Source organism: Lygodium microphyllum, chromosome 21 (assembly GCF_053477565.2).
Source record: "Lygodium microphyllum isolate KBCC chromosome 21, Lygodium_microphyllum_v1.1.10, whole genome shotgun sequence".
Taxonomy (NCBI): domain Eukaryota; kingdom Viridiplantae; phylum Streptophyta; class Polypodiopsida; order Schizaeales; family Lygodiaceae; genus Lygodium; species Lygodium microphyllum.
The window spans coordinates 90,097,950-90,124,807 of record NC_141155.1 but is presented as its reverse complement, the minus strand read 5'-3'; positions in this window follow the sequence as shown (position 1 = coordinate 90,124,807).

Genomic DNA, 26,858 nt, shown 5'->3' with positions numbered 1-26,858 from the left:
ATTGAGCCCCTCACGATTGAAATCAAGAAACCAAATAGGACTATTTGAAAGGTAGATCCTCAGCCTAGCATGCTTAACAAGCAGATATCAGATGTAACTAGAGTGTGCACAAAAGCCACAAGTGCCCAAGGAGCCTTTGACTTCCCAATGAGAATCATGAGCACCACAGGTGCAACATTACTCATGATAAGACTGATTGCTCAACAAAGGAAATGGTAGAATCGTCTAACAGCCATGAGCAAATCTTCCAGCCACCTAGGAGTCCCAAATCTCCTACACCCTCTTTTTCCAAACGGACATAGGAAGCACAACAACAGTCATCAAGTGCAGCTATTCAATCCCAATCTCTACCTCCATCTGAGCTTCCAAATGTCCAAGATGTGGGACATGATACCACCCCTAGCTCTCAACCTAAGGATATGCCTATGCAAACCACCTTGAGTAGCTTGATCTACACAAGTGAATGCACAAAGGGCAATAAAAGACATGACCACTCTTGATTTGCTTAAGGAATTGATAGTGCAGTCTATCAATAGTAGCTAATCCACTGAACTAAGTGCTACTACTTCCAATCAGGAATCATAGTAGTCACAACCTTTGGCTGTGATGACGATGCCCCTTGCAGAACGTGTCCTTAGAAATTCACCTATGGAAGAGGTGTCACAACCAACATCCTTGACACCTCCAACACTTCCGAAGAAGAACCTAAAGCCTGGGCTTGAGGAGAAATCTCTCAAATATTTCACCAAGGAGATGGCGCATCTGACCAATGAACTAGAGATAAAGTGCATGATGAATCTTGACCACAAGTTGATAGCCATCACACGTGCATACGCCGATGTGGACATTGGAAGACCAACACCAAAGCACACAAAGCTCATAGCCAAACCCTTGACTTGGGATGAGCAACAACATGTTTGCTCCCAATATGTAGCTGCTGAAGAAGTCATGAAGGACATCCCAAAAGCCATAGCTAGAGAATTGCTCTTAATACCCTCGCTCTGCATTGCTTAACGTGAGACAAATAAGGAAAAGCTCAAAGCAATGAAACGAAAGGGGAAATGACAAGGTGATTTTATACAAAAATGGTACTCCAATTAGAGTTTAGCAGCCAAAATCAGCCACCAACTAATGATACTTGTTGAGCAAAGAAAATCCCTTTGGACATCAAGACATGATCCTACAAACGTTGTCCCGATCTCACTAAGAGTGTTGGCAATGGTCCATTAGGTCCAGATTTCTGCCACTGTCCAAAAACATCCATTGTATGATAAATTGCTTCTAGAAGAAGATCTACACGTGGCTAATAGGCTAGGAGTAGGGAGCATGGTACTTGATGTTAGCGCATATGTCTTCTGCTTCACTCAAGACCCTACAATCCTAGATCTCTATGCTTCCCATCAATACAATCCTGACTTCTTCAACTGGTTTTGTCCAGGCCTACATGACACAAATCCTAAACCGTCTCTTGGTTCTATACTAGAGTCACTCAAACCTCCAGAGTAAGAGAAAAACAGCTCTTAACACAACACTTGCTCTGATAAGAAGCAATGGAGGCATGTTCTAATGGGTAAGGACAAGAGTCTAGAGCAAATGCCCGACCAGGAGCAATTGCCAATGCAATCAGATTAGGAGCTAAATGGAGGGGAATTAGCTAAAGAGCTAGACTCTTCGAAAAGAGAGGCAGTTGTACCCTCATAACCTAGCGAGGCTGTTCAGTAGGCCACAACTATGTCCCATGAGGACACACTAGAGAAAGAGAATGCTGAGGCCCGACCAAGCACCTCAATGGATGACCTAGTTCAGGGTCCCGAGTCTTGAAGAGATACACCTCGATTGCCCAAGAAAAAGAGGAGAAAACAATGAAAACAATGGTAGTTGCAAGTGGCTATAGATTCCAAGAAGATTGAGACCAAGAGTATTACATGATCACAACAAGTTGACAAAACTATACCATTCACATTTGAGCAAAACCGTGACACAATAGCAGCAAAGCCTCAAGAGAAACATTGTAAACCCTAAGGACATAAGTAGTCCTAGTACTAACCAATCTTGCTCATCTAGGCCTGAGCCCCCAGCTATGCTAAAGCCCAAGAAAACTCCCAGAACCTTGCATGAGATATCAACCGAGCAACCCTTCATAGAACATAGAAGTGTCACAGAGTGCTTGACCGAGTTGGAGGCTAAACTCAAATTATTCACATGTGCTTATGTCCTTGCAAACATGGCCACATTCCCTAGGGATTAACTTGAGGAATACTTGCCATATCCTCTATCCTGAGAAGAGCAAGAATATCTTAACGAGCACTATGACAAGCTCCTACATGAATGCATGCAACTCATCTCTGACGAGGAGGCTGAGGAACTACACTTAACTGTGACATTCAACGAAGCACTTTGGCAACCAAATCTCTTAAAGATAGAGCAACTAAAGTGACAATCAGAGGATTGAAGTCAATTTGGTTTGAAAACCATGCTACAATGGCCGAACTTGAATCCCAGATTATGACAGTCTCAGAGGAGTGATTGGCCAAATGACAGTCTCAAAGAGACCCAACCTATGTGGCGTCAACTTCCTTTTGAGTACTAACTGCCGTTCGGGGTATGGACTTAGTCGGAGCTAGCTGAGAGAATTCTTTGAGTGATAAAATTCTCACTGAGGAGGAGTTACATGTTGTTAGTAGACTCGGACAAGGTACCATACTACTCAATGTTGCAAAATATCTATTGTGATTGAGTAGGCTACCACGAGTACTTGATGCATGTGCCACACTCCGGTACAATCCTGGGGGATTCAGATAAGTGATGTCTTTTTGAGCTGCACCTGTTCATTATGATTGAAGCATATGACTTGCATGTATTCTCATAAGTTGTCAAGTGGATACAAGACAACACATGTCCCTGTATGAAAGCGTTCAATGTCCAAGTCACACAAGACCACCAACCCCACGAAGAGCCATTACAGAAAAAACAATAGAAATACCAAGAACAAAGAGCCATGACAGAAGCCCCGCTACTGGAAGAGAAAATTACCCCTACAGAAAGTAGACATTGCATTTGAGCATGGCCCAATGCATAGTCATTGGCTACTCTCTCTTTCTTGGCCAAACTCTGCATTCGGTTAGAAGCCACGCTCTCAAAAATGACAAACATTTCTTCATCAACCAGGATTCAATTTGGCAGATGCTCTATCCCTTGTCCATGCACAACTCACTCCAGTTGCTACCTCAATTGTATTGATGTCTCACATGTTACAAAGAGGTTTGCAAAATCTCAAGTATATCTCCGCATCTCAACAATTGTTCCTCTAGCATTGAGTCTAGTAACACAATCATCTTTGTAACATCCATTTTTCACAGCCTTTGGATCTCGACATTTCTCAATCCAAATGAAAGGCTGATAGTCTCAATATATTGCATTGGTTGCATTCATTTTATCCAAAAAAAGAGAAATCAAAAAGAGAAGAAAATAAAAGAAAAAAAAGCACTCACAATCACAGCACAGCACCTAGGGGTCCTCAAATTAGGTACATCCAGTGACCTTGGTCGGCTGGCTCTGTCCCCAGTCCCCTAGCCCTTTACAAATCCCCCACAATTGTTCAGGGCACATCAAGGGTAGGACATACCTAGGGAGCTTGTCTCACCTATGGTTAGACCTGTCACTCTGAACCATTTGCATGTTTCTTTTTCTCACTCCATCTCAGTACCATCACAATCAATGGTGGTGAGCAAGGCATGAAAGACCATGAAGAGTACACCATACTCTTTAAACACTATAAGTAGCCACCAGCTACCAAAAGCTAAGGCATCAATGAGCTCAATTATGCTACATCATGTTGTCAAAATCACAAATGATGTCTCAAGAAGCCTTCAAGTGTACTTCTCCTCAACATCAATAATTTTTTCCACCCCATTGAACCCTCGCTTTATCCACATATTGCTACGAGGAACAAGACTAGCAGTCTTCTAACTATGTAATATCTAAGTATACACATGCACTCACATAATATCTACACTATAATCTATACACAGTTTGGGTTCTCAAGTGTAGGAAAATACTCCCAAACAATCAAACTACGTCTTGTGCACAATAAGAAGACTAGCACTAACCAATAGGGAGAGACCGTATGAGAAGTTTTCAATTGCAAGTATTAAAGACTCCAATGAAAGTGCCGTCAGCTCTTCATCAACACTCAACTCTAAACTCTTGTCCTTTATCATCCTGCAAGCTCAGCAAAGAATCATCACGAGTAGAATCCCCAACAACCAATACCTGTGCTAGCCATGAGTGCAACTCCCAACAAAGAACATCCCTATGACCAACTACAACAACCCTATCACCAGTCAATTAGTCCAACAAAGTGCCACCAATGACCTTCATTTGCACCACCACCACAACTCCTCCATGGCAAACCATTATAGTCCCTTCTACCCACATCTTCGGTGCATGCCAAAGCTTGCTACCTACAACAATGAGTGCCATGGGACTAGCACTCGTCTAAGAGGGGGGCAATGTTAACCCTCAGATGAACAAGGTGGAAAATCCAGAAGATCTAAAGCAGAAGACAAGGCCAAGGAAAAAGTGAAAAGGAAGACGAAGGCGTGCCAAGAAGAACCTGGAAATACAAGTGCAAAAAAGTCCTAAATCAAGGAGAAACGTACACAAGAAAAAGCGCACGTCAATACTTTTGTAAAAGAGCACAAGGTACACCATGATTTATTCTAAGAGTGCCGGGCTCTCACCCGTGCAAATTGTAAAGGTATCCGGGCAGTAGGAAGGAAACTAAGAAGATAGGAGGACAATGGGAAAAAGAACCTAGGCTACGGTCGGCCATGTAAAAAAGGGGATAAGGGGATAACCGCCCAAAAAGGATTTAGGGTTTTGTATATAAAGTTGAAAAGTGAATGAGAAGCTCATTCTTATGTGTGGCCAAAAGTAGCTCTCCTCCTCCTCTTCTTCTTCTTGTTCTTGCGCTTGCTTGAGCTTGTGCTTGAGAGAGGGAGTATGAGAGTGTGAGGGAGTGAGTGTGTGAGGGTGAGGGATCGTGGTGGAGAAGCTCTTCATCTTCTCCTCTCTTATTCTCTTCTCTTCTCTTCTTTTGTCTTGCTCGCCGCAATGGAACTTGGAGCGTGGTGTGCACTTGGATCGTGGAGCTACCGGAGTGCTCGGGAGAGGAGGCAACTCGACTAGGGCATGGAGCTAAGCTCACTACACTCGTAGAGAGAGATAGCGCGTCGGCTGTGTGAGAGGTATCCATTAATGCTCGGCTTGGAACACTTAAATAATAAGCAGTCAGTGGGTCTTGGCGGTTAAGCGTGAGCTCCCAACAATAACCATTATGTTCAAAACACAAAAGCAATCACATTACAACCACAAACAATGCTTTTAAACACTTTTTAAATTAGGTTGTGCATGAATTATCATTATCTCATTCTCGTGTCCCATTTATAAAAATAAAATATCATTCGAATTTTTTTTTTGGAATTTCTTAGGATTTTTAAAAGTCAATTCTTAGCCAATACAATTTTTAAAGCCAAGATAATACTTCTATGTGTCCGTTTTCAACCATCTTGGGTTTATTTCTTTGAACCCCATTATTATGCATACGACCATCCATAAAATTTAATATAAGAAAAGAGAGAATTTCCAAGAAGGTTGTTGAGTAAAATTGATGGATCATAATTTACCCAAACTTGATTATCTTCGTTTTGCCATTAATCATTACATGGAGCAATCACATCTTTGAGTTGGAGTGCAACCATTCCTATTTTGGATTATGTAAGTTTCCTCAAGTTGCATTTGAGCTTTGGGATGACCCTAAGCTTCGCCAATGGCCTCATTGATGGTGGAAGCATGAATGTTCTCCCTATGTCTCTTTTGGGCCATTGAAAATAGTATTTGGGACACAAACTTCAAGAACGCGGGTGAACAATCTCCAAACTCAAATCTACTATTGCTCATGGTGAAGTGGGGTATAGCATCACTCAAAAATTGTTTAAACACAAGCCGAAGTCATTTCGGCCTTTGAGTCACCTCCTAGGCTTGGGTGGTAGAAACAAGGGGTTAGAGTAAGTGGCTAAAAGTAGGAGATGGTGTAAATAGTTTTTATGTGAGGCATAACATTATTTAATTGGTGAATATGAAAACAACGATAGTTAGAAATAAGGCACAATCATATTGGGATGCTAGAGGAATTACGAATAGTAGAGGCTGTCTCAACTGGAATGGATTATGTAGTTGAAATCCTCTTGTTCTTAGGCTTAGTCATAGGGGTTCAATCTCTCATGAAGTTGAGAATCCTGAGTTTTTTGCTTAAAAGGGGAGGTTTATATAGATATTTTGGGAAGAGAGGGAAAGAGAGTCTAATATGGTTTTTTTGTTTTATTCACTTTTTAATCACTATACATTGAGTTTAGCTTTCTTTTGAGGGTGCCTTCTCCCCACAAGGCAAGTTTTTTTTAGCCCTCTATCTTCATTAAAAAGATATATTGTGAATTTTCTTTTCCACTTCTAATTTATTTTCCCTTGTTCCATTATTTTATTGCACTAAAACCAATTTTCTTCCTTGTTTCTTGCGGGTTAGGCCTGGTGCACTCGTAGTGTTGGATTCACATGCCATAAAACTTATAAGTCACTAATTTTGTGAGAGGAACATGTCTATGCAATTAAATTATTCAATGTTTTCATGTTGAAAGGCCAGTTTTAAAATGTGTAAGCTTTTTCGTATCTTAAATATATGGGATAAATTTTATTAATTGCACCTATGTCTAGCAATGTGTAAATATGCAAATGTGTCAAGAAATCACATTTCATTGTCAAAAACACTTATTCAAAGTCTTTTGTACATTAATTTATTGTTTTGAAATGGACATTATCTCATTGATATGAGTTGCATAAGGGGTAATGATAGGGAGTGTAAGAGGTGGTCTCTATGTTAGCACAACTTCAAGAAGAACAATCCTAAGCAATGCTCAACTAGAAAGTTCATCACCCTAGATATAGTGCTTTAAGCCCCTGTTAGAATAGATAGTGGAAGTTTGCACTAATCTCATAATACACTAGGCACATGCATATGTAGTGCTCCTCAATCTCCAACTCAAGTTGGAAAAATTTGGTAGATCTAGCCATCTAGGGAAAGGGAATCCACTCCTCCATAACTAGTGCGATAATATGTAGAGCTAACAAATGGGACATGTGTCTGTCATGTATCTCTATGGGATTAAAAAATCATTTTTAGATAAATGTAGAAGATGCTTACTATAGAAATTCATCTTTGTCCCTAGATGGTGGATAGGTGTAAGCAGGTTCTAGCTATGTCTAGCTAAAGATGTCCATCCTAATAATCTTGTTGATGTCCTCTTGGCTAAGATCTAAGAATGGGAATCTGAGCTATGCTATAGAGGTAAAGCATAGCCCACAAGTTTCCATCATGTGTTTATCTAGTTATGCTTCTACTTAGTGTCACCTTGCGATGATAGCTATGTGGATGACTCTAGAGCAAGTCTAGATCATCTCTATATTAGAAAACACTCTAAATCATGTGCATAAAAATTGCATCTAAGGAAGTCCATAACCATGATAGGCTATGCTCCCATTGTAAAAATTACACGGTGCAACGAACAGAATCTGAGAAAGAGATAGAGATAGAGAGTACACAACAGATAAGAGGAGAATTAGAAAATTTCTTTAGCTCCAAACAATTGATATAGAGATGGCTCTGTCCACCCATGCGCTTCCACAGTGAAGCTTAGATGACGATCTAGACAGAAGATAGGTGAAGAGCTTAAGGCTAGCTGGAACAACTCTGACTGGGTGAAAGATAGATGATTGATGGTTGTGAAGGGGTTTAGCTTTTATAGCCCGCGAAGGCGGTTAGGTCGGTGTGAACGACCTACCATATGAGCCTCCACTAGTCGGCCAGGGAATATTCCCTTTACCATCGAGCCGGGGTGGCTGCCCCCCGACCCCAAAATAGGGGCCCCTTTTAACTCCTTTACCCCGCAACTCGATGCAATGTACCTCAAGTTGCTACCAACTCAACTACTCATTCCAACCCAAAGATTAGACCCACAATGGTCACCTTTTTGCCATCCGGTCACAATAGACCTCATCTGATATACAAGTCAAGACTCAACCAATATCCGGGCTCACATTTGGCTTCTCCTCATAATGGGGGCCTTACAACTTTGAGCACCATGGGTCATTGGTCGCACCTTATGAGGGTGGGGCATTGAGCATATCTAACACCCATCTCTACTCTAACTATCTCATGTAGCACTCAAGACTTAGTCTTAATCATCAAGGAGATCATCATCACTAGGGGGCCTATCCATCTTCTCCCATCCATCATAAACCTTCCCTCTACCTAGTAATTTTGCTTATTGTATTGTGGATGTCATCCTATGGTAGAAGCTTAGATCCCTAAGTACCACCTCAATTTAACTAATGTGTGAAAGAGCCAAAGCTTCATCTAGGGTTCTTGCATGTACATCCATTAGATCTCCATGGTTCACAATGACACATAGCCTTGAGTCAATTTATCCTCAACTACTCTCCTCATAGTGAATCTTGGACCTACAAACATAATCCTGAAATAGGAATATCTTTGGACCTCCTCCACTATCACTATTGATCATATGTTCCATTGGTGGTGGGTGGAGGTGTTAAACATCATAACCTTGGTCTTCCCAAGGTTCTAGTGATGTCTCTATCCAAGCAAAAGACATGTAATGTATTTACATGGCATTTTAGCCCCTCTCGGCTATCTAAGATGAGAATAATATCATTCATATGCAATAGTAGATGTAACAATACTCCTCCGAGACTAGGTCCACCTCCTATCGATCTATCAAAATATTTTGATATCTCATCAGTGTATAGCCCAAATAGAGTGGGTGCGAGTGGTAGCCCTATTCCACTCCAATTGTGTCGATGATCTCCTCTGACATCCCTCTTAGAGCTTGGATCTAACTAACTCATATAATGCTTGGACATTGCACCACACCTTACCAAGGATCCCTAGCTCCTGTAATCTCTACATGAGCTTGGCACATGACACTATATCAAATTCTTTGTGAAAAATCACAAAGCAACATTAGATCCATTTGCCTTGTGCTCTACTCTCCTTGATAATAGCTTAGACTGCAATAATATAGACAAGTGTAGAATATCCTTTGTTGAGCCATGCATGTCCCAGATGCCTAATATTGGTGCATCTTTTCCCATTTCCTCAACTCATTATCTAGTACGAATCCATAAAGCTTGCTAGCACATGGCCAACTATGATGATCCTATAGTTAGTGGGAATCATGGGATCTCCAACTTTTAAGATTTGGTGCTATAGTATTCGTTAACCGACTAGCAAGGAAGCCTTTGCAAAGGGCTATGTTAAATAAGTAGCTAATCAATTGGTAAGGAAGCCTTTGCAAAGGGATTTGTTAAATAGTAAGCTAGAAGTGGTGACAATGCATCTTTCACATGTGAGAGGTGGTTTGCTACCATTCCATCATGGTCTTTGCCTAACCGTTCTAGAGTTTGTCGATGGTGATCTCCTGCCATTCCAGCATGGTCTTTGCCCAACCATTCTAGATTTTGTGAGAGGTGGTCTACTACCATTCCGTCATGGTATTTTCCCAAACATGTAAGCTTGGAGTTGTGACAATGAATCTCCCACATGTGAAAGGTAGTCTACTACCATTTCGTGATTGTCTTTTCCCAACCATTCTAGAGTTTATTGTCATGGTATCTCAAACCATAGATATGCTGAAAAAGGTGGAGGAGTTGGGATTGATCTCTTGTGTTCAAGGAAGAGAAGGCTATCCAAGTCCTCGGTAACAGAAGATAGTGTATGCGCACCATGTCTCTAGAGATGTCTCTAGAGAGGTAACAAGTATATGGGTTCTGGGCTCCTAGAATGCCTTCCATTCTAGCTTGCTCTCTTGCCCCAAGAATAGTTAATAAAGACTTGACTCTAACTTGGCCAATTATGCTCTCTTCCTCCACATGAGGTGGTGAAAGATTGTGCATTCTTAGCCATGTGTGTTCCCTTGTTCTTTCTCATGTTGGTGGTTGAGGTAAGCATGAGTTTCTTGAATTTCCTCATCATACTAACTATCCTATGGGTCATTCTTGCTCAAGGGGGTGAGAGGAGGTCATAGGTGAGGGAAATACAAGCTAGCCAAGGTATGGAGTGGAAATGAGTTGTGTTGCTAACTCCTCCAAGGTTATGTATAGGTCCATGTCCTAAAAGGCCCAATAAAGGTGCTTGAGTAACCACTCGCCCATGTCTCTTGTAAACTTGTACCTTAGCATATCGCTAAGGGCATCTCAATTGTGAGGTCAAATCACATGGATAGTGATACTGAAATGGATGTAGTCATGATTTGGAGCTACTATGATAATGTGACATGAGAAGATGGTACAAGACTATATATCTTGTAATGAAAGGTAATAATCCTAATGCCACATGAGAATATGGTAAAAGACTATATATCTTCTAATGACATGCAAGAATCCTAATAGCTTATCCATTATTACTCACCCTCAGCATCTGTAAAGGCCTTATAGAGGGGTCCTCTCTCAATCTTCTAAGTGCATGCTTGTGTGCAGAGCATGTGAGAGAATCCAATCCTAGCCATCTAGTAGTAGGCTATTAAGAACAGCTAGTCCATGTGTACCCCTTAGCATCAGAAGGTGATCTCCATAGTCTATACATTTTATAGTGTCCTACTAAGTCCCATCTCCTCTAATGACCTCTACAATGTGTATGAATTAAAATTAATTCACGATATTCTCATATAGTGATGATAGATAGGGTCAATACCCCCCTGAGTAGCATATTGAAGCATGTAGGAGCAAAGTGCCTTATTGCGGTGCATATGTCATGTGGGGGATCTATGTGTCTTCACATCCACATAAAATGAGCTTCCTTGACTCTCCTCACAATGTATTGTAGCTCCTCCCTATATAGAATTACCAGCCCTCATGACCTTTGGTGTCCCCTTGTAATCATGTGGAGAGGATGACAAGTCATCTTTCCTCTATGATCTCTCACCTCTGGTACATGGGCACCTAGCCTCTAGTACTTTTGTAGCTATAACAACGCTTTTATATTCCTGACTTCCAACTTGCAAAAGCAATAGGATGATTTAACCACGTTTTCTAGATCTAGGATAGGCAATAATTGATACTATGCATCAGTGGAGATGTATAGATATAGAATACTTTGCTCTTTTAGGAGCCTTTAAGACTAGTATTTTGGATAATTCAAACTTTACATCCTCAAGCACCACTTTATAAGGTTCTGTCCACTCAAAGACATGGTTGTGCAAAAAAAGATTTATCAAAGCCAATGCTTGCTTAGCCAAAGCATTAATAAACCTTTGATAGTAGCCGACTAATGAAATGAAGCTATGAACCTCCCTAGGGCTAGTGAGTGAACCTATCTAGGGCTAATGAAATGAAACTGCAAACCTCACCAAGGATAATGGGTGGGCTGGTGGTGGTGGGTGGTCTCATTGCTACAATAACAATAAATTTTTTAGATCAATAATAATGCTAGTTGCACTCACAACATGTCCCAACACTAAACCATAGGCACCCCAATTACACACTTTTGTGGATTAAGTGTGATACGATACTCTCAACACCTCACAATACATTCTTGCAATATAATGAGGTACTGATCTCAAGTTGTAGCAACTCTAGATCATCTATAAATATCTTAAGCTCTTCTAGCAAAATGTCACCAAAAGACTTATCACTCATCCTCTACCAAGATTGCAAGGCATTACATAAACCAATGACCGTGACATGGTACACAAAAGTACCAAACACCATAATAAATGTCATTTTTAGCTTGTCTTCATTACTTGTGGCCTACAAAATAGTCCACGAAAGAATACATCTTTCATCATGCTAGTTCTTATAAGATTGGATCGATAAAGAGTAAAGGATAATGATCATTGACCATCTTCTTATTGGCAATCACCATTCAATATATTTCGTTACTCCCTTCCTTTGATGGGATAATGTGCATAGTAATAGTGGGGGCGAATCATCTTCAACTCATCATAGTTCCATAGGAACCACTAAACTCCAATAGGAAAGGATAATTGAGAGTCCCTAGATCTAATTCTACCACATTAACATCATGAATCCTATCTTTCACTCCAATGGTCTAATTTAAACACAAATGATAGACTTTCTCCATGGTACAACCCTCATTAAATTCACTCAAACTAGAAGTTTTAGCCACAGAGGTCCCCCCAAGTGCCTCCCATTTTGTAGTGGGAGGCAGGGCCCTTTTGTTCAATGAGCATTCAGGATAAGCTTCTAGAATTGTCCCCTTTATTCAATGGGCAACTTGGGACATCAACCAAGTAATTAGAATGTAAGATCCATAGTCACCCCAACAAGAGTTGATAGCTTGGCTTCCCAGTCAATCGAAACACATGGAAGTCAAGAATACACTCAATATGTGCTATCATCATAGGTAGTTGGGATACTGTCTCCTCTAGTTGTCTTAAACTATCTTTTGTCTTCTTCAAGATGGTTGTGACATATTTTTGAATGGGTAGACCTAACCTCTCCAACAATTCCATTCTCATAATGTTTACAAATGAGCCTAGATCTACCATTGCACTTTCTATCAAGATGCATCCATATAAGCTTGAACCCTAGGATAGTGTTTATTAACATGTTCCCACCATTGATTGCCTACTCAATTGACTTGTACAAGATTCATGACATGATCAATTTATAGGACATTCTTGGATTCTTACAAGCATTCACTGACAACCAAATTAATGATAAGAAGTTCATATCTGGTTTGGCTTCACATAGGGCATTTGCTATGTCAAACTCTCGAAAGTTGGCTACTGCCTTTTTTTCCCCTTCCATATACCATCCTTTCCTTCAGCCTCCTAAGGGCCTTAGCAACCTCTTTGGCTTTCAACTAACACTTATTCTTAACCATATGCTCCTCTAGATCACCATTAGGTTCTAGACAAATTTCTTGACTGTTTTCATCTATGACTTTCTTGTCAATAACTTTTGATTTAGGATTAGATTCACTTGGCCTTCTAATCTTCTTTCACTTTCTAACCCCCCATGCCCTAATGTCATTAGAAGCAATATTTTGTCTGATCAAAAGTGTCTCAACCAAATTAATCCCACTAGGCATCTCGTCAAGAGTGTCTTTTCCCCTCTACAATATTTTCTTAGCCCCCCCCCCCCCAAGTGTTTCCATCATTCTGATGATGGCTAACTAGTTGTTGACTACCTTACTAAGTGAACTTATTCAGCTCCAACAAGCATTTGCCATATGAACTAATTTTTTGCACATATCACATTTTACATATGGATGATTACATAGAAGATGTTAGCCACCACCACACCACTTATAGCTAAATCTCAATGGGCCCCCTTCATCAGGCTTTTTAGTTCCATCAAGTTTTGTTGCCGCTTAAGAAAGTTTACATCCATTATGATCTGACTATATTGCTCTATGATCATATTAGTATAATGTTTCATCATTTCTTTCACTTATTCTACAATATTAGATATAGAAGATTCATATCCAATAGCTTCAAAAGCCACCCGCACATTAGGTTTCACTATTTGTAAAGGATTGGCCTGTAGTGTAGTTCCTTAATTCACCATGGGAGCCTGTCCACTACTCATGGACATCATAGGCATGACTAAATTACATTAGACATCTTAGGGGTAGAAATTTATGTAAACCCTTGATCAAAGGGTACCTAAGTCTAACCCACAAAGTTACTAGAAGGTAATGCAAGCAATGGGTTATAGCCTAACAACACTGCATTTGGCATTATGCTAGCAATCAAGAGGGTTTGCACCCTTCGCTACATAAGCTACTTGGATACTCGATTCTACCCCATCTTTTCAATTATAGCCACATCTATGTCATTGAGTGCAGTGTCAGACAAGTGAAGCTGGATTGTAAACTCCAAACCCCTTAAGAAAAAATACAGTTTGGTAGTAAGAAAATATAATGTTTGTATCTAAACAATGAAAAACTTCACGAAACTTTTGAGCATACATCTTTATGCTTACTTAAAACTCTTAGTGAGTCTCATTAAGTACATATAGCTAGTATTTCCCACCTTTTATGAGGGATAACTCCCTATATAAAGAGGCATAAAACCCTTACACAATGGTAATTGAATTAGCTACAAGGTGCTAATACCATTGAGCTACCATACCCTTGAGTGTCATGCTAGGAAAATTTCAAGTGATTGCCCCCAACTTCAAGTGAAATGGGACTATTACAAGCAAGGGAGTACTTACAAATTATCTACGCTCATCTCCTTAATTATTCTGCATGATCCTCTTGTTGATATGAGAGATCTCTAGTTTGCACTCTCGCTCTTGCCTAAGTAACTCTCTTTCACTTTTGGGCAAAGAGACATATGCATGAAAATTGAGTTTGGGCCCAAATGGGAATCCTAGTGGACTTTCGGAAAACATGCCACCTACTGGGGCCTAAAACGAGCTCAGCAATGGTTGTCTCATAGTCAAGCTCACTCTAAGGCCTAACAACCCAACCTCCCACTATCTTGTAGCCACAACCAACGAGAAGACTTATTAGAGAATCTCACACTACACTAAAACATTGTGTTATGTAGTCTAGTCCTTAATTGCCTCATCCCAAACTCTAAGCAAGGGAATATCCCAAACATAAACACCTCTCATGATATAAACATAGAGTCCTTTGACTAAATATTGTGGCCTCTCTAGTACGGGTATCCTATCCAATTAGGGTTGGTTCCCACTAGATCCCATCTTTTATTTGCAATGTGTCACTTACTCCTTTCTTTCTCTCTTGAGCCACTTAACATCCATGAATAGCTTGGATCTTATTGCATACACTTGGTCAAGAGAGAGAAAAAAATTGCAAAGTGTTGGTATATGCAAGTGTATGTGCCAAACATATCTATCATTAAACATATATTTCCATGCATACAAAACTATGTCACAATTGGCGTTGCCATGTCATGATCCAAGCCCAAGTCTCATGCTACCATAATATATACATATAATCGTAAAATTGCACATAAGAATGATTTTGATGAACAAAGAAAACTGAAAACATCTCATTCTATCATCCTTTTAATGCATTATATCATTGACACATGAAATGCCACACGTATGAGTGTATCAGGGCTACCCTCATGCTTCAAACTCACATAAAACACACTTAGTGGAAGAGTTTCTTTACAAATTGTGATCAAGATGATGACTTTATGATAATAAAGAATAGTAATAGATCTGTTGTACCAAATTTTTTCTACTTTTCTAACTTTTTTGCCATTTATTATGCATTTTAAAGTAGTTTTTATTTATTTTTACTATTTTTATGAGAGATTAGAGAAAAAACTATTACAAAGACTCATATTTAGCCCAAAAAACTTTATGAATTCTCGCTTCCATAAACTATGTAGCATAGGCACTCAGTTACGTGTGATTTAGATTATTTTATGCATGCCATGAGAAATGCAAGAACCATTGGACCCCGAGTGACACTCTATTTGACCATTGATGAAAGTCCTCTAGTCTCATAAATGCTCGTACATCCTCCTTCCATGCATAATCACAACCCTCTCTCTTCCATCTCACCCACCTCCTTTCTCATGTAAATTGATTTTAGTGGTTATGGAGGAGAATATAGAAATACTACATAATAGGAGAGGGAGAAATATTGAAATATTTTATTTTTAAGTACATATTAGACTACAAGAGTGGTATAGATGCATAGGCCCCAAAGAATAGGCCTCATTTTGATTACATTAATGTGGCAAATAATGAGAATTAAACATGAGAAGATGGAGAGAATCAAATCAACCATGGCCCCTTGTTTCTTTATGGCTTTTTCCTCTTACATTTTCTCTCCACAACTTTTCACTCATAGACTTTGCACCTTAGCCATGTGCCTCTTTAAATTTGGGCATAGCCACTCATTTTTTGCCAAAATATGGGCATTTTCTTATCCCAAACCACATTCGTCCACAAACTAAGGTGTTTTGTCATGATTTTTGGCTCTAAACATGCAATTCTATGCAAATATCATAGCTAGACACTCCTCCACCACTTCTAAAAAGGCCGACTTTATGCTCCACTCTACTTTTGCTTTTGAAATGCTTTGTGTTTTGTGCCTTGACCACCTTGTGAAATGGACTTTATTTGAACCTTATTTCTTCATTTTCCACTTCAAATGAGTTACAAAACTATAAATAAGTGCAATTCTTATAACCAAGAAATATTCGAGTTGCACCAAGAAACCTTGAAACAACCATAGCCAAGGTGACCATAGCTTTGAATCTCATCATCATATAAGAGAAATGCAATGGGGAAGTAAATGAAAATCAGTAAGATATCCACCTCTTGCTATGGTGGGAGGTCCAAGCTTGGAGTCCTCAATGATAGTTTGATTCATATGCAAAAAGTATATGCACATGTTCACATCTCAAGCTTTTATAATAAACCCTAGCTCTAAGAAAAACTCCTCACTTAAGCTAAGATTATAAGTATATACACTTTGTACTTTATTACAACCCTACCTAGCCTAAAGAAGCTTTGTCCTCAAAGCTTGTACTTTTAGGAAGAATCACAATGGAAGTTTATAAAGAAAGCTTCGAATGATGTAGATCCACACTAAAATAGAAGTCCTCATACTAAAGAAGATCCCATTGAATCAATAAAGTGAAATTAAATGAATATTTGTGAAATGCTGCAACTATCCAAACAGGGCTATCATGTGGAAAATTGCCATGAGTTTTGATTGTTATGACCAATTTTAGAAAATGAACTGTCATAATAAAGTAGACACTGTATAGCAGCTTGTCCAATCATAAAATTTGCATTTTTACCAAGCTACGAAAGCTTATTTTATGATAGAAATTTTATGCAAGAACCATTTATGAGCCCCTTGAGCCAAAGAGTATTTTCACCTCTATATCTAGTCCATGCATCATGAGAAACAATACACAACATTGAGAGACCACCTAGATAGAATGGAAATCCATCCATCACATCATAAAACTCTTCATTAGCAACATCCTCTTCTTCATGTGGTTCTTCATAAGTGGGTAAGGCTCCCACACTTGAAACATGAACCTTTTGTGTGCATATCCTTCAGCTTATCATTTGGCACATGCTTGTCTTGCATAGTGTTGATTGAAGGTTAACCACCAAAATCTATCTACTCAAAGTTCAAGTTTTTTCTCAACATTAAGCCTAAAGTTAGTGCCTTAATTGGCTCTGTAAACTATAGGAAATGTTAGGACTTTGTTGCAGGTGTTTTGAAATCTCCCATCTTATTTAAATCCCTCTTTCCTAGCTGAAATACTACCCCAATCTTGAGGATTGGTTAAATAAAGTATTCCCCACAATTTTGGGCTAAAAAGAAGACATATCCCTTTGATACTTTTGGTTGTACTGCTCAACAAGGTGAATAACCTCATGAATGTTCTTAGGTTGTGCAGCACCAACCTCCGATGAGAGATGAAGGTCAAGTCCATACACTTACCTCTTCAACTTTGCCAAATTTGAAATCCCCTCAACATACGTTGATAGGATCAAGAACATGTAAGCATAATCTCTAGCTAACATGTCTCTTTGGTTTAGGTCATACAATCTCCTTTGCAACTTTTCTTTCTCCATAAAAAAGACAAAAACATCAAGCATAACCTTCTTAAACTTCTCCCAAGTGAGAAACACTTCTCTAATGTTCCTCATGTACCTCCACCCATGGAGCATATCCTTTGAAATGAAGGGTTGCATAGTAAATTTTGGCTTCAATATTGTAGGGATAGAGTGTTAAGTATATCTCTAATTTGTTAGTCCATTCCTCCCATTCCAATGGTGAAGATTTGCCCCTTTGAAATTTGGAATGTTGATTTTCTCTTTGTATTCTCTATCATTGTAATGTGGTGATGAATTTGCATTAGGGTGTCTATTGCTTCCATGAGTCTTCATGAATTTTATCTAAAGAATGGTTGTTCAAATTGATTGCTATGAGAAGGTGATTGTCCAAATCAATGATTAGAGGACTGACTGAATGAATGATGCTCTCTATTTGCTTGATTATGAAATGATATTCTACCTTTAGGCTTGTCTTGACGGTTGTGTTGGTTATGAGCTTCCACTTCCTTTTGCATGGTTGAAGGCTAAGGGTAAAATAATTTGTAAAATGAATTACAACCATGATAATCGTCTCCATTCCTAAGGTCTTCTTCTTTTCTATCATCATCGTTTGGGATAAATTGAGGCCTTGCTTGTATTTAGCTTGCACTTGAGGATGATGGGATGTCTCTTTCATCTTTAATGGCTCTTATTTTTGAAAATTAGGTCCATGTGGTTGATCAAAATATATTCTACTAAGATTATCTTATGGGGCCAAAGTAGTAGGATGTGAGGCTAGAATAGGGTCTTGAGTAGGCTATGAATTCTACATATTACCACCCAAACCTTTTATGACTACTATCAATTCATCAAACCTACTCTCTATTCTATCCATAGGCTTATTGAGCTTATGAAAACCACTATGAATACCCAAATTCATGTGATTTAGCTCCTCATTCACACTATGAATATTTTGAGCATTGAGTACACTTGTTCCCTCATCTTTTTTAGTGATGGTTGAGAGTTTCATTTGAATGATTTTGCTCAGTTTGGTAGGTTCTAACGTCTTCATTAATTATGTCCATGACTTAGTCCTTCCTTTTATTCTTAGCCATATGCATAGGAGTGTTAATGACCAATAGTTAGTAATTTGGATATAACTTGAGCTACAAATGTCTAAATGATATCGTTATTAATTCAAGACAAAGCGAACATTTCCCTCCATGTAAGGAGCTATGAAGCTTGAATTATGGATATATACAAAAACTATGTACTCCAATATTTGTATCTATCCAAGAGTTTCTTACACCCTATCCTACACATGTTATAGCCATGTTTTGACCCCTTTAAGTGTTCCCAAATCACCTGTAACACATGTAGAAACCTATAGACACTTGTAGAGGACTATAGAACACATGTAGAATACAATAAATATCTACAATCTCAAAGATATGACTAAAATTCTGTTGTAATGAACCTCTAATCCCTATAGTATCTATAGAAAATCCCCACAATTAAAATACCATGTTTCTCCTCTCTTTTTTATACATGTAAACCCTATGGGTAAATGATTTACTGGTGTAATGTTGACTATATTAGCTCCAACATCCACTCAAAATGATATAGCTACACTTGCAATTACTTTTGTGGTCTCTAGATCATCGGGGTGACCAAAGTACCTCTTGGGTTGAGATTGTGCACCCATTCAGGGTCATAATTGGTAAGGGAGGGTCACATCTCTTTTGTCTTACCAACTTGCCTAGCATTTGTTTTTCCTCATAGGGATAGACATGGCAGGTACATGATAAGGCTTATGAAATATTGATGAAATGCGAGGCTAAAAGGATTCGTTATTAACTTCCATGATATGCAGGGTATTAATTGATATAAGGGCTCAATAGAATGAGATGGGATAAAGGACTTACCACTTAGTGGTGACTCACTGCTTTACAATTTTGGCACTTATCCTCATGAACAATATTTTAATCACGGTGCTCAAGAGACACACCATCATAGCAATGTTAAGGGTAGGTATTTTGATGAGAAGAAAATGGCTAATAAATTGGTTGGAATCAATCAAAAGTTAGAGGGCTAGAAGCTCTAGTAATAGGCTACCTCTAATGGATCAATGAGCTTGGATAGAGGAAGTATGTGCGAGAAGCGAGCTTTTGGAGCAAGCTTGTTTTGGAAACCTCCAATTTTATTCCACATAGTCCACTCGGTCCTCTTTTTCTTCTAGGCATATATGAGGCATATATCAAGCACCATTGTTGCTCCTCCATTGCCACAACCACCTCTAGTAGTACCCCTACCATCACCACCACCACCACCACCACCTCTAGTAGTACCCCTACCATCACCACCATCACCACCACCACCACCACTACCACCACCGCCACTTACACATCTTACTCTCCCCCTCCTCATTAGAACCACAACCAATTCTCTCTCTCTCTCTCTCTCTCTCTCTCTCTCTCTCTCTCTCTCTCTCTCTCTCTCTCTCTCTCTCTCTCTCAACGCATTAGTAGTTCTCTCTTCTTAACTTCTTTACATCACTACATTAAGCTTATGTGATTATTTTTTATAATAGTATCACAATGTTAGTGGTCGAATTATACACACATAAGCAATATCACACTCACATATACACTCACACCCTCCTCTCTCAATGATTTGCATATATGTTACAATTACATTATGATGTATTAGTACTTCAATTGTGCACATAAACCAAATACACTTACACTTAACACATCTCTCTCTCTCTCTCTCTCTCTCTCTATATATATATATATATATATATATATATATATGCATTTGTAGTTCTCTCTTCTTCACTCATTTATATCACTAATTAAGCTTATGTACTTATCTTTGATAGTATTATCATAATGTTAGTGGTTCAATTATGCATAATAAGTGATGTCACACTAGTATACATTCATATTCCTCCTCCCTCCCTTCTTTGTATGCATTTTATAATAACATCCTAATGTGTTAGTACTTTAATTATGCACACTCGAACAAATTATAGACATATCTACTTATACTTACATATTTCTCTCTCTCTTTCTCTTACTCCCTTTCATCCTCATTTGATTAGGCTTATATATGGATTGAAGTTATGTATTCGTTTACAATAGACCCTTGCAAGTAATTGTTTCACAATCTCTGTAAAATATAGCTTCGCATTGCTTCATTACTTGTGATATTATTCATTCAAAAAATTCTTGATTTTACACTCCAAAATTTAACGATCAAATATTTTAATGTAATGATATATTTTGCATTGTATTGCATGTACTTACTATAAAAAAAATACTAAATCCACAAATGCATTTGCAAGTTAGTGAACTACTATACGCAAATTAAATGAATATATTTATTATAAATATTAAATAGCATTCCAATTCCATTGCTAGAGGTTGAAATGGGTGTTGTGTAACAAACTCCTAGATTCCCCCATGAAAACTTGCTAGCTTAGTTAAGATACATGAACCTTCTCCAAATTGCCCATACATGAACCTACCATTCATAGTTCTATTACATATAGAGAACACATCAACAAGATACCATTGCAAATATACTTCTATAGAAGGATACCAAGTTATGCATGTAAAGAAGACTTCATGTTGCTAACTAGCACAACTTTTGAGACTCATATAATCATTTGGTTTGAAATTCTCTTTATCACCTATGTGAACTATAAGAACAAATCTTTGTCCACTTGAATATTGCAATAGTTTTTTCATTAAAAATGGGAAAGAGAGAGAGAGAGAGAGAGATTATATGACTTACTTTGAACTTTTTTCGAACTTTTTTCCACCAGGAAGGGAATTGTTGACGTAACCCCTTACCAAAAAAACAAAAAACACAACTTCTCTCCATCATCCCTCTAAGGGGACATGAATTTTTTTTTTGCCGAACACAGGTTTTTGGCAACCCTTTCTTGGAAAAAAAAAAATCACAAGTTACCTCCTTTATCTCTTATGAAGTTTTTTTTGGCTGGGAAGAGGTTACCAGCAGCCCCTTTTTTAGTTTTAAAAAAAATTAGAGAGGACTTATGAAATTTCTTTTCACTAAGAAGGGGTTACCGACAATCCCTAGTTAGTGAAAAAATTTCACAAATCCCCTCAAAGAAATGATAGAGAAAACTTGTGTAAAATTTTTTCAACTCGAGGAGGGGTTGCTAGCAACCCTATTCTCAACGAGTTGCTAGCAACCCCCTTCTCAATGGAAAAGAAATTCAAAGCAAGTCACATAATCTCTCTCTCTCTCTCTCTCTCTCTCTCTCTCTCTCTCTCTCTCTCTCTCTCTCTCTCGTCATTAAGACTCAATAGAGTCAAGAGTATATATATATATATATATATATATATATATATATATATATATATATATATATATATATATATATATATATATATATAATTGGAGAGAATAGGAGAGAGAGAGAGAGAAGTCTTAAAATAATGTTTGATGAGAGAAGAGATAAAAAATAATTACTAGCTAAGAATATCATATTATGTGTGTATTTATGATATGTTTTAATGTGTGACATAGTAGATTGAGACTTTGTGAATGAACTATGTTGAAATATTTGGAATTTTTAAACAAAAAGGAGTCCTCTCTTTTGGGAAATTTTTTTCTCATAACATAGAAAACTAACAATTAGCATAATATAATAGCTATTGTCTTTGCATTGTGTATTTGGAAAAATAGAGACCTTATCAAATATTTTAAAAAGCTTTATACTATTGAAATTATCATCAAAATATAACTTTTTAATCTAATTATACTTAGACCAAAAACTTAATAGAGAAATTTGATCACAAGTTAGAGAGAGAGAGAGAGAGAGAGAGAGAGAGAGAGAGAGAGAGAGAGAGAGAGAGAGAGAGTGTGTGTGTGTGTGTGTGTGTGTGTGTGTGTGTGTGTGTGTGTGTTGATAAAGATCCAAAGCTATTAATGTGTAGAAAGGCCCAAATGTAGTATTATAAGAGAAAGTTGCTAGAATTTTTTAAAACTACACATACACACTCATGTGCATATGCACATAGAGAGAGAGGGCGTGTGTGTGTGTGTGTTTTGATAAAAATTCAAAGCTATTAAGTATTGAGAGAGAGAGAGAGAGAGAGAGAGAGAGAGAGAGAGAGAGAGAGAGTGTGTGTGTGTGTGTGTGTGTGTGTGGATAAAGATCCAAGGCTATTAATATAGAAGAGGGTCTAAGGTAGTATTATAGGAGAGAGTGCTAGAAATTTTTAAAGCCAAAGAAGAGGGCACTAGGAGCCCCTTCTTTGGCTTTAAAATTTTCTAGCACTCTCTCCTATAATACTATAATATTACTTTTGGGCCTCTCTTAGATTAATTTAAATTAGGTACCTCTCTATCTTAACTACTTTTTACATTTCTTTCTCTTCTCACTTATCAATTATTTTTTTAAAAACACCTCCATCTTGTCTCTCATCAATAATTATTTTTATCTCCTCTCTTTCTCATCCAAAAGTTATATTTATCTCTCTCTCCTCCCTCTCTTTTCCATTGAGTCCTAATGCCCTTCTAATTGAAATTCCTTGCATTCAAAGTATCTAGAATATATATTGTATTTTAAAGACTAGGCAAACCATTGATGAATTACTCAGCCAAGGTGGATTAGAGTTTTTATGAGTAACAATATTTAAAGCTATGTCTTTATTTCTCTAATATACACTAGACAAATCTACCTTGATTGTTTTCTCTATGTATATGCCTGTGTCCATGCATGCATGAGTGTGTGTATCTATTTAAGATCTCTCTCTCTCTCTCTCTCTCTCTCTCTCTCTCTCTCTCTCTCTCTCTCTCTCTCTCTCTCTCTCTCTCTCTCTCTCTCTCTCTCTCTCTCTCTCTCTCTCTCTCATATTAAGAATATTGATTGAGCATTGAATTTATACTTGTTTTCACCAATCAATATCCCTTCTTGCCACCACAATAAATAATCCAAAAATATGCAAGATTTAATAATGCATTTTTATTTTTTAACCAATGTTTAATAAGGTTGCTAGAGCCATGTATAAAGAAAAATGTTTAGTGAGTGTTTTGAATGGCTGCAAATGTAAACATGTGTATATACTAACCCATGCTTACCGAAGAGAACTTGCATCTCATATTTGGAAGCAAAAGAACTTTACCAATGTCACCCATAGTGTGACCATCAAAGCAATGGCTATGCTAATTCTTAGAGAAAATGTATTTTATTTTGTTGAGAAAACATAGACATACCTCGCATGGTTAGCTATGATCAAATTTATAATAATCCTTTACTATAATTGACTCTTAGTTTGTGGAACAATAGTACAATTGCCATAGGTCAACATAGTACAAATCTAGATTCGGATTGCTTAAATTATTTTGTATTGTGTGTGTGTGTGTGTGTGTGTGTGTGTGTGTGTGTGTGTGTGTGTGTGTGTGTGTGTGTGTGTGTGTGTGTGTGTGTGTGTGTGTGTGAACTATTTACAAGTAAAGAGCGAACTATTGGTTGCAACACATGTCATAATCCAATGCAATACAAGTTTTGTCAAACCTAAAGTACTTGCATGAATGTTTTTATATTGAGAGAGAGAACTATTTGTTGCAACACCTTTCATACTATAATATAATACAGATTCTATCAATCTAGAGTAGTAGTATGAATTATTTTTGGGTTGCAAGAGAGAGATATATGAAGGAGGTTGTTTGAGAGAGAGAGAGAGAGAGAGAGAGAGAGAGAGAGAGAGAGAGAGAGAGAGAGAGAAGGCAGTGGTGGAAGTGGAAGTGGAGGTGGGTACATCTAAGCATGGAATAAGTGAACTATGTGGAATGAGAATAGAAGGGTTGCCAAAAAAACTCACTTCTTGCCCTTCCATATAGAGAAAAAGATTTTGTCATGCCTAATCTCTCTCACAACAATTAATTAGGCTCAGCAAGAGATTTAAGAGAGATTAAAAATTGGGAGATGACATGAGTAACCTCTTCAGATAGATTGAAATCAATGCATAGACCATGAAGAACCTTCAATGCCACTTGGTCCACATAAAATCAACTCCAAGCTTGATAAAGAATGCTCCAACTTCAATAAATAAGCTTCAAGAATGATCAAGAATGATCCAACCTCAATGATTGAGCCTCCAAAATTAATTACCCTATATTTGGTTGCTATAGGTAATAACCATGCCTTCAAGAACAAAGAGTGCTTCAATTCTTGATGAAATCTTCTATAACATTGACCGTAGAAGATTCTTTTACCAAGATTTGAACCTAATCTTGATACATCTCCATTAATGCTTGTTTTTGAAATGTCTCTTGATGTCCATGGTGATTAGGAGAAGAAGATTGCTTCAAATGATGGAAAAATGTTTCAATGTTGGACAAAGGGCCAATGTTGGAGATAAATCTCAGTCAAGAGCATAAAGATGCCAAAAGCCCCTACAAATCTTTAGGATCTTGGAAGCTTTCACCAAGAATCCATGGCTACCCCTATCATGAAAGCTTAAGCAAAAACTTGGAAAAGTAAAGAGAAACCCTGTGCTTTAAAAAGTAACCACACTTTTAGTATTCTCTAAAGTCTATGAGCTCCATTTTGTTAGAGAATCATGAAAATAGTGTGTGAAATGGCCACAACCTACCAAATTTGTCAAGAACCTCCAATCTCTTCAAAGTCTCTTTTGAGAAGCTCCAAAGTAGGCATGGTTTGTTGCAAAAGTCCCTAACTATTCACACTTTTTAATCAACCAAACCCTATGACCAAGCCTTCAACTCCAAGTACTTGTCTTTAATATATGTGTGACTAGATTATAACAAGAACCTATGACCAAGAAATATTCAAAATGCACCAAGAAACCTTGAAATAGCCATAGTGAAGGTAACCATAGCTTTGAATCTCAATATTATGTAAGAGAAATACAATGGGAAAGTACATGGAAACCAACAAGATACCCACCTCCTACTATGGTGGAGCAAAAAACACACCTCTTTCTATGATGGGGGGTCCACACTTGGAGTCCTCAACAACACTTTGATTCATATGCAAAAAAGATGTGCACATGTTTACATCTTAAGCTTTTATACTAAACCCTAGTTTTAAGACTTAAGACTCCTCACTCAAGCTAAGGCTATAAGTATATGCACTTTGTGCTTTATTATAGAAAGTTTCGAAAGTGCTTCAAAATCTTGAAAAGCGAGCTTTAAAATCTCATCTCATGGTACTTGTATCGACACATGCTTCTAATGATACTTATATAGCTGGACATCAATTAGTTTGCCTATTTGAGTTACAAGATATCTATTTAGTCATATTGCTAGTTAGCGTGTTCACATTATAGACCACTTGTATATTATGTATGTTGTACTTCTCTCTTTTTCTTGGTAGATTGTTATAGTGGAGAAGAAGAAGAAAGATTAGGGTTTTCATCTTTCTACCTTGTGTATATTCTCTGTATGTTATTGTGTGCCTTGCAAGAGCTCTCTCTCTCTCTCTCTCTCTCTCTCTCTCTCTCTCTCTCTCTCTCTCTCTCTCTCTCTCTCATGAGTAGAGTGAGTTCATCCTCAAGACAGACCTCTCTGCCATTACTACTTTTTTGTTGGTCTTTGTTTTCTGAGGTATATGGGGAGAGAGAGAGAGAGAGAGAGAGAGAGAGAGAGAGAGAGAGAGAGAGAGAGAGAGAGAGAGAGAGAGAGAGAGTGTGTGTGTGTGTGTGTGTGTGTGTGTGTGTGTGTAAAGGAGACACGCTAGTTTTGCAAGCCAATGGCATGGGGGTTTTTTGTGGCAATTGATTGAGTTTAGACAAAGATTGGCTAAGATAAGGGTGGGAGTTGAAAATTGGTGATACTTGACAATGGATTAGAAATTGGGTAGTTATCCTAACCAAGTGATGGTTGTGTGGCAATTTTCTTGTGGTGGCATGGAAAAATGGGTGCAAGACTAGTGCGAATGATAACGTCAATAGCTTTGTTAGTTTTAATGGTCAAGGGCCTATTGTGTAGGTGAGGAGCAACCTATCAATGCTTGGGACATTTAAAAGGGAGATGACAATAGAAGTGGTGTTAACCAAGCATCAACAAGTTGCAAGAAAGGAGCAAGCACAATGGATTATGGAATTACCAATGCACTATAACGCAATGGGATTAGCAAAGCTTAACATGTCAAGGTTGGTGTATGAATGCCATACTAAAAGGAAGAGTGCATGCAAGTCAAAGGTGTGTGA